Here is a 9,853-nt window from a genome sequence, read left to right as displayed (position 1 = left end):
GGAGGTCGGGGTCCAAGCGATGCACGTTTCTCTCGTACACATACGCGCGTGTGTGCGAGGAGTTGGCTCTAACCGAACGCGAGCGAGGCGCTGGGCTCTAACTGAACCCGAGTGATTGCACTCCAGGCTACGCGTTACCGAACCCGAGCGATCGATCGATGGCTGTTAACTGAGCCCGATCGAGCGATTCCTTCGCTACTGCTGCTAACTGAAGCCGATCGATGCTGCCTCTGGATGAACAGTGAGCGTTGCAGGGGGGGGTGGGGGGGTTGGATGAATAGTTCCCAGTGAGGGTGGATGAACAGGACCCCGTGGTGTTGCCTCTGGATGAACAGGACCCCGATCGATCGAGCCGGTTGGGGCTGGATGAACAGGACCCCGTGGAGGGCTGGATGAACAGGACCACCCCGTGGAGGGCAGGATGAACAGTAGACGGTGGAGGGCAGGATGAACAGTAGCCCGTGGAGGGGTGGTTGAATAGGAGCCCATGGAGAGGGCTGGTTGAACAGTAGCCGGTGGAGTAGCGCGCGGTGGAGGCTGGATGAACAGGAGCCCGTGGATGAACAGTCGCAGGTGGAGGCTGGAGGAGGTCGACGGTGGATGAACAGTAGCTCGTGGATGCTAGAGGGGGTCGACGGTGGAGATGAATAGTATCCCGTGGAGTCCCGTTTTGCGGTACGCCACACCCCTCCCGATGAACAGGACCCCCGTTTCGACCGTAGCGCTCGAAAACAAGTCCATTTCGTCCGTTTTGCGGTACGCCACACCCCTCCCGATCAACAGGACCCCCGTTTCGACCGTAGGAGGTCCGTTTCCTCCGTTTTGCGGTACGCCAGACCCCTCCTAATGAACAGGATCCCGTTTCGGACGTGGCCGGTTGAACACAAGGCCGTTTCCTTCGTTTTGCGATACGCCAGGCCTCGTTTCCATCGCCTGAACCATCCAAAACCTCCCGATGAACACGACCATGCATTCCGTTCCGACCCAGCCGGTTGGCTCCCACGCGTTCCGTTGCCTCCCCATGAACACTACGCATTCCGTTGCCTCCCCATGAACACGACGCATTCCGTTGCCTCCCCATGAACACGACGACGACGCTGTTTCTCCGTTCCGACCTAGCCATGTCAACGAGCCCTCGCCATACGTATGCGCAAGTAGGCGTTCGAGACCCTGCCCGTATGTACACATACGTGGCCGTATTTTATTTCTTGCACCCTGGCCGCCTCTACTACGACACGTGCGCGCCTCTACATCCACCAGTATATATGTACGCACACGTTCGTGACCAGAATGACAACGCTATGTATGCTTCGACCAGGTGGGTCCTGACTGTCAGGCACTTCCTTGCGTGCGAAGATGTAGCTGGTGGGTCCCTGCAGTCAGGGGGTGAAATACGGTGGCCCGTCTGGTGGGTCCCCGCTGTCAGGTGGAGGAATAATTATTTTGCATGTAATAAGGAGGCACTTCCTTGCTGCGGCCATGGACCCAACTGCCAGCCTCTCCACGTACAGTCCACGAACGATGGAAGCCGTTCCTTGACCATGTTGACCACGCCGCGCCGAGAGCACCAGGGCGGTGGACGACGGCGAGGCCTAGGAAGGGGACGAAGCGGATCCGGGGAAGACGCGGCAGTGGATGCCCACGAGTAGAGGAGTATGAGGGCACTGGTTCGTTGCGGTGTGAGGCTGCCGTCGCCGCAGAGTAACAAAGGGTGTGGGTGAGTAGAGGGATGGCCTGGCCAGTGGTGGGAGTAGCAGGGGGAGGTGAGGCCTCCACCGCATCGCAGCCGGCCACGGGAGGCAGGAGCACGAGGCACGATCGGTGCTGGTTTGGGCGGCTGGAGCACGAAGACCAGAGGTTGAAGAAGCACTACGGCCGTTGGATGGACATCGTACGGTCACTGGAGCTAGAATCGTGCATATTGACTAAGTTGACAAAGCCCTCCGTCCCCGTCAACTTAGTAGGCCCACAAGTTAGCTTGCCACTATACTGGGTCCCAGCTAACAGGGGGAGTATTCATTTTTTTGTGTGTAATAAGGAGGCACTTCCTTGCGTGCGAAGATATAGCTGGTGGGGCTGAGCTGTCAGCGGCGGTAACGTTTTTTTCGCGAAATACAGAGGCCCTTTCGGTGGGTCCCTGATGTCAGGTGGAGGAATCATTATTTTGCGCGTGATAAGGAGGCATTTCCTTGCGTGCGGCCGTGGACCCAGCTGTCGGCCTCTCCACGTACAGTCCACTTCAGATGCATGTCGGTCGTTGACCACGTTGACCAGGCCGCGCCGAGAGCACCAGGGCGGTGGACGACGGTGAGGCCTAGGAAGGGAACGACACGGAGGCAGGGAAGACTCGGCAGTTGTTTCCCACACGAAGGGGAGTATGACTGTACGAGGGTTTACTAGTTCGTCTGCCGTCGCCGAAGAATAACAGCAGGTGTGGGTGAGTAGAGGGATGGCTAGGCCAGCGATGGGAGTACGGTGGGGCGGTGAGGCCTGCGCGGCAGCACAGCCGGCCGCGGGGAGGAGGGAGCAGGCAGTCCCACCGGCGTTTGTTTGAGCGGCTGGAGCAGGAAGAGCAGAGATTGAAGAAGCACGACGGCCGTTGGATGGACATCCAACAGTCACTGCTTGTGCGTCAACCTTTTTTCCAGGAAAGCCTCAAATCTGTGGAAAAACAGCATACAACCCATCTGCCATTATTTCTAATAATTTTCAGCCCATTTGCTAATTCTTAAGGATTTTTTGGAGCCCATGTTCTTTTTGTTAGCATTACAGCCCAAATTATGGCCATTGTTAAAAAATTATATGAAATTTTGCATATTTCAGTGCAGTTCGAACTGTTTTTAATCCCGAAATTTTGACTCACATTCAAACTGATTTTAAAAATAAATGTATATCAATATAAAATCCAACAAATTCTCCACGCATAAAAATTAATGTAATTTAAAATCTTGAAAGGAAAAAAAGATATTTGAAACTAATTACTGTTTTGACGTGTTTTAAAAATGTACAGCCCATTTCTCATTACTGATGGGCCATTTTCTCGGCCAGCCGAATGAAAGCTCTCCTCGTATTGAAAGATTTGCAGCCCAACAGGCCTGACAAAGCGACTTACTTGGCAGATCACAAAAAACTGGGCTGTGGCCGTGGACCCAGCTGTCAGCCTCTCCACGTATAGTACTCTTCTGATGGAAGTCGTTCCTTGACCACGTTGACCACGCCGCGCGGAAAGCAGCACGGCGGTGGACGACGGCGAGGCCTAGGAAGGGGATGACGCGGAGCCGGGGAAGACGCGACAGTGGAAGCCCACGCGGAGAGGAGTACGAGGGTTCACTGGTTTGGCTGCGGTGTGAGGCTGCCGTCGCCGCAGGGCCTGGCTAGCGGTGGGAATAGTAGGGGGCAGTGAGGCCTCCGCGGCAGCACAGCCGGCCACGGGAGGCAGGAGCATGTGGCACGACCGGCGCTGCTTTGGGCGGCTGGAGCAAGAAGACCAGAGGTTGAAGAAGCACTACGGCCGTTGGATGGACATCGTACGGTCACTGGAGCTAGAATCGTTCATATTGACTAAGTTGACAAAGCCCTCCGTCCTCGTCAACTTTGTTGGCCCACAAGTCAGCCTCCCACTATGGTGGGTCCCAGCTAGCAGGGGGGTATTCATTTTTTTGTGCGTAATAAGGAGGCACTTCCTTGCGTGCGAAGATATAGCTGGTGGGTCCGACATGTTAGCGGGGGGAACGTTTTTTTCGTGAAATACAGAGGCCCTTCTGGTGGGTCCCAGCTGTCAGGTGGAGGAATCATTATTTTGCACGTACAGTCCACAGCCGATGGATGTCATTCGTTGACCAAGTTGACCAGGCCGCACCGAGAGCACCATGGCGGTGGACAACGGCGAGGCCTAGGAAGGGAACGACACGGAGCCGGGGAAGACTCGTCAATGGTTGCCCACGCGGTGGGGAGTACGAGGGTTTACTGGTCCGGCTGCCGTCACCGGAAAGTAAGAGGAGGTGTGGGTGAGTAGAGGAATGGCCTGGCCAGCAATGAAGTAGGGTGGGGCGGTGCGGCCTATGCGGCAGCACAGCCAGCCACGGGAGGCGGGAGCAGGCAGTCCCACCGGAGCTGGTTTGGGCGGCTGGAGCAAGAAGATCAGATATTGAAGAAGCAGCACGGCCGTTGGATTAACATCCAATGGTCACTGCTGCTAGAATCGTTTGTGGACTAAGTTGACAAAGCCAAAGTACACGTCAACCTAGTAGACCCACAAGTCAGCCTCCAAATCTGTCCCAAACAGCATACAGCCCGAAATTTCTAGCCAGATTCAAATTAATTTTATATCTAAATATACCTTAATTTAAATTCAATGAAATTTTACCTGCACAAAAACAATGAAATTTAAAATATCAAAATCTGAAAGAAAATATTATTTTGGAACTAATTGTCTGTTTGCTGTATTTTTTCATTTTACAGCCCATTTATTATTACTTATAGCCCATTTCTTATTACTTATAGCCCATTTTTTTGGGCAAAATGCATCCCTCCTCATCTTGAAAGATTTTCGGCCCAGCAGGGCGTAGAAAAGCAAGTAGGCCTACGTTGGTTATTCTGCAAAAACCAAAATAGCTGGCTAGCAATTTTCAGAAAGGAAAAAAACAAACTGGGCTGGTCATGTGCTAAACATATGAAATAAAAGCCTGGGCTAGACGGGCCACGGGTCTCGGACAACCCAGTTGATACCCTTCTCCGTCCCGAAAAAACAAAATTACTGCGCGCGCTGCTGGGTCCCTACTGTCATCCTCACCATGTACAGTCATCTCCTTATTCCTCTCGGTTGTTGACCATGTTGACAACACCGGAGGGCGGCGCCACGGCGAGCGAACCAAGGCGTAGGACGATGGTGAGGCCTCGGACAGGAACGAATAGGAGCGGGGGCAGATCACAGCCAACCGTGGGAGGCGGGAGTAGGCGGTCCCGCCGACGCTGGTTTGGCTTTGGCAGCTCGAGGAAGAAGAGACTAAAGAAACGCGACAGACGTTGAATGTCAATCCAATGGTCAAGGTTGGCACAATCGTTTGTTGACTAAGCGGACACCAAGTAGCATACTTTTTTATATATAGTAAGAAAACTGTGAGGAAAATGCGTTCGTCTGCTGTCCTCCTCACAGGGAACGTTCGCCACATAAGTGACTAGCACCCTTGGTTTTCAACTGAGAGGTCTTGGGTTCGAGTCCCAGGAACTCTCAATTTTGTCCTCCTTCCTCGCAAAAAAAGGGAAAGAAAATCAAAGACCTGGGAAGGCGTACAGAACAAGCTAGTGTACCAGTAATGAGACGTTGCCGAGTTTTAGAAAAAAGAAAGACGTGCTCCTGTAGCTGGTTCGAATCCAAACCTAGACTATGACTATATATGGTGCTATGCTACTCTGCAAGTAATGAAACTGACATATCCAACGTTCGCTTCTCCTCTTCTCTACTTACTCTGCCTAGCATCAGAAGCTCTGGCCGTAGCAACCATGTCCGCTGGCTGCTCGTCCACCTGCTCTTCAGCAGGCAACAAGGCAACAACCAGATATGCGCCAAGTCGCAACCCGTACCATCGCCTGTGGGTCTCATCACACCCTCGCCGGCACACGCACCGCAGCCGATTGCTCATCGCAACCCGCTGCCGTTGGTGTGGTGCCACTGCTGCAAATCACGCAGAGTCATCCGTCGCGTCTCAACCATAATCCGCAATCCTGACCGAGTCTTCTACAAATGCCCGAATCATGGGGTAATAATATGTTTAAGTGTTGTTCTGCTGCTTTCAGTTGCTGATTTTTTTAATAGTTTGGTTGATGATCTACCAATTTGATTCGTGCAGAAAAGGGAAGATTCGTGTGATTTGTATTTCTGGGAAGTTGCTGATGTGGGGGAATGCAACTATGCTGATTATTTGGTTAGCCGAGGAATCCCAATACCAGCAGGTTGGGGTGTTGGACAAGTAACTGAAGGAACGACAGAAGAGGAAGATGCAGAGCAGAAGGTTAAAGATGCAGTTTTTCTGATCATGGCCAAGCAACAGCTGCTGAACGGCCTTGACAGCAATGAGGAGATGAAAGAGCTTGTAAAGATAATGGGCAAAATCGATGTGCTCTGTAGGATGATTGTCTCTTTATTTGCAGTGTATGTAGCACTCGTGATGTATTCAGTGGCTATGACATGAGCACTTTGCTGAAACTAGTAATGAATGAAACCTGTGTAGCAGGCTGGGCGTAGTGTTGTGAACATCTAATGATTTCTATTAACGGAAATCAAGGGGTATCCCCTTTTGCTCATATAAATAAATAAATAGCAGAGGCCCTGTCGGGTCAGCTTTGTTCTCATTCGAAGACGTCGAGCAAATTCCAGTCCAACAGCAAACTATGTCATCAAATTCAAGTTTCACAGCCAAATATGAGTACAACTAAACAACAATGTCATCATGTTTTAGTTGTCATACAATCACCAAACACAAATCAGCATACATAACAAGTGATGTTCTCACAGGAAAATACTAAACAACATGTTCATCAGGTTTCAGTTGTCATAGCAAACACAATTTCACATAGTAGATAAAAAACATCTTCTGACAGGCAAATACGACAAAAGCAATGTAATCATCATCCACAGCAGCAGCGTCAACATCTTCGCCATGTGTATCAGTCTGAATCATAATTCCCCACAGTGTCATCTTCTTCTTCGTCCTCAACGTCCTCGAACGTTGGCTTCTTCTTGATCAACTCTTGTATGTCCACAACATGACAGGCAATCTTTTCGCCGGCGTCATTGACGTGATAGTTCTCAAAGATATTAGGAACATCTGTGTTATCTTGTACATCAGGAGCAGTGTAAGCATCATCTTGTTGTGCACCTTCATTAAACGAATTCCTCCACTCAAACCTTTGCAATACTCTCCAGTCATCGCTACGTGCAAATGTGTCTTCCAAGAAAAATATCTGTGTTGCTTGATTTGCCAAAATAAAAGGCTCGTTGGTCTAGTACGCTGCCTTGATATTGATGGATTTGAAATAATCATCAGCTCTGGGTTTTGCGATCCTGGAAAACAGGTTATACCAACGACAACACAACAGAACCACACACCGATGATCCTCGAAATTGGAGATATACTGCAACTGAATAATGTCTGTTATGTTAGCATACATTTCAGTTGTCTCTTTGTCATACGTATCCGTGCTCATGATGGCACTGTTTTGTGTCTTCCTGCCTTCGTCTCGTGCAAGGGTGTTGTAGCGCACATCTCCAACAATGCAGGATTCATAATGTCTTACCCGAGTATCAGGACCCATTGCTAGTGAGTAAAGGGCATCATCAACTGACTGCCCATCCTCCCGCATCTTCTTAACCTATGGTTAGAAAATAGACAAGCTGATCATCTTAAGTACTCAATATATTAAAAAAAACTGACAGTGCACTTCAAAAGCTTACATGGTTCTTGAACCATTTCGCAAATCCTGCGATAACCAGTTTGTCAATGTTTCTTGGATTTTGCGGCAGTAACTCCTCTTTGTAGATGCTGCACAACATAGTGATTGCTTCAAACATCTAAATATATAAGAATGTGCTGCAAGTTTAGTAGATTACGATGTATAAGCTGTAGTACTGCACTTACTTGATATAAGGTAGTATCTCAGGACAGTTATTCAACACATACCAAGCCATTTTGTCCAAATCTTTAGGTTTGTCCTCTTGTCGACTCTTCCCTGTAACTCGAACAGAATAATCGAAAACATTGAGCCCGGGATTGTCTTCACCCACCTCTTTGCTAAGCTGATCAGTTGTTTCAATGTATTTTGAGCAGAATGTCAACGCTTCTGTAGCAATGTAGGCCTTTGCAATGGAACCCTCGGGTCTAGCTCTGTTCCTAACATAGCCCTTGGAAGTGCCTAGCCGCCTTTCAATAGGGTACATCCAGCCATATTGTATTGGACCTCTAAGTAGTGCCTCATCAGGTAGATGAACAGCCAAATGCACCATCACATCAAAGAAGGCTGGAGGATATATCTTCTCAAGGTCGCATAGGATAGTTGGTATCTTGTCTCTAAGATGCTCCAAAGCATCTATCCTGATATTCCTACTGCAGAGTTCCCTGAAGAATTGTCCCAACTCTGCAACTGCTCTGTATAAGTCAGGGCGGCCCAATCCTCTAAGGATAACAGGTAAAACCCTTTGAAGTAGGACGTGGCAGTCATGAGTTTTCAACCCTTGTACCTTGTTTCCATCTGCACTGACTCTCCTTTCAGGGTTGGAAGCAAATCCATGTGGGAATCTCACACGTGACAGGACCTCGCAGAATTATTTTCTTTTTACCTTGTCCAAGACGTACACAACTGGTGCCATATCCCGTGGTTTACCTTCATCTTGCACCTGCAAATCCTTTCTGATACCCAGGTGTGTCAAATCAATCCTAGATTTTAAGGTATCTTTCGTCTTGCCTTCAATATTAAGAAGTGTGCCGATAATGCTGTCACATATATTTTTCTCGATGTGCATCACATCAAGATTATGCCGTAGATCCAAATCTTTCCAATACTCCAAGTCCCACAAAGTGGACCTGCGGGTAAACAATAATCTCTCTTCTACCCTGCCACGCTTCATTTTCCCGCTACCATTACTAGGATGGTTTCCTGGTGTAATATGCCCGACCTTCTCTAATTCCACTTGCAACTCATCGGCGGTGAGCCTCTTTGGCGCATCATGGTTTTTATGCTTTGCATTGAACACATGTCTTCGGTATTTTCTAGGATGCGGCTTGTCCTTGGCAAGGAAATGGCGGTGCCCAATGTAACAGATCTTGCTAAGTATTGCATATGACAGTGGATTCCTGTCACAGCGAACACATGCATTCTAACCATGTGTCGTTCGCCCTGACATAGTGCCCAAAGCCGGATAATCATGGATGCACCAAATTATAACAGCACGCAGAAAGAAATCAGCTGGTGGGCTGCTATATAGGTCTCGAGTGAGAACACCCTTCCATAGCTGTTGAAGTTCCTCCACAAGAGGCTCCATGAACAAATCAAAATCCTTTCCAGGACTTTTTGGACCTGGGATGAGCAAGGCCATCATGTAGTTTGATTCTTTGGTGCAGACATTTGGAGGCATGTTGTAAGGGATAACAAGCACTGGCCACATGCTATATGTGGCGCTCTGGTGGCCAAATGGGTTAAATCCATCTGAAGCTAAGCCAAGTCTAATGTTTCTCGGGTTAGCAACAAACTCTTTGTGTTTATCATTGAAGCTTTTCCACTCACTACCATGAGATGGATGGCTCATTACATTCCGATCTCTGTACTCCTGGTTCCTAGAATGCCACAGTACATGCTCTCTTGTTTCAGCATCATGAAACAACCTCTGCAATCTTGGTGTAATTGGAAAATGTCTCAGAACATTATGAGGAATCCTCTTCACAGCATCGCCATCTTTCCATCTTGATGATTTGCATTTCAGGCATTCACTTAAGTTGGCATAATCCTTCCGGAACAGAACACAATTATTCTTAAAAACATGGATCATATCATATCCAATTCCAACTGCACGAAGGAAATTCTTCATTTTACTGTAGGTGTGTGGCAGCTCAGACGCATCTAGGAAAGATTCGCATAAAGCAGCCAACATCGCATCGAATCATTTGTTGGTCATCCACTCAGATGTCTTCACCTGAAGAAAGGTGACCATAGCTGAGAATACTGACATCTTATTTCCTGGGGTGACAGCAACGTTGCATTGTTCCAACATGCGGGCCCACCGTTTTTCTTCTGCAGGTGAAAGTTCACGGAATGCGGGCCCATCTTGTTTCAATGTTGGTCAAACTCACTGGCTCTGCCA

This window comes from Triticum urartu, chromosome 3A, assembly GCF_056163025.1.
Source record: "Triticum urartu cultivar PI428250 chromosome 3A, HENAU_Tu73, whole genome shotgun sequence".
NCBI lineage: Eukaryota > Viridiplantae > Streptophyta > Magnoliopsida > Poales > Poaceae > Triticum > Triticum urartu.
Note: the sequence above shows the minus strand (reverse complement) of the source record.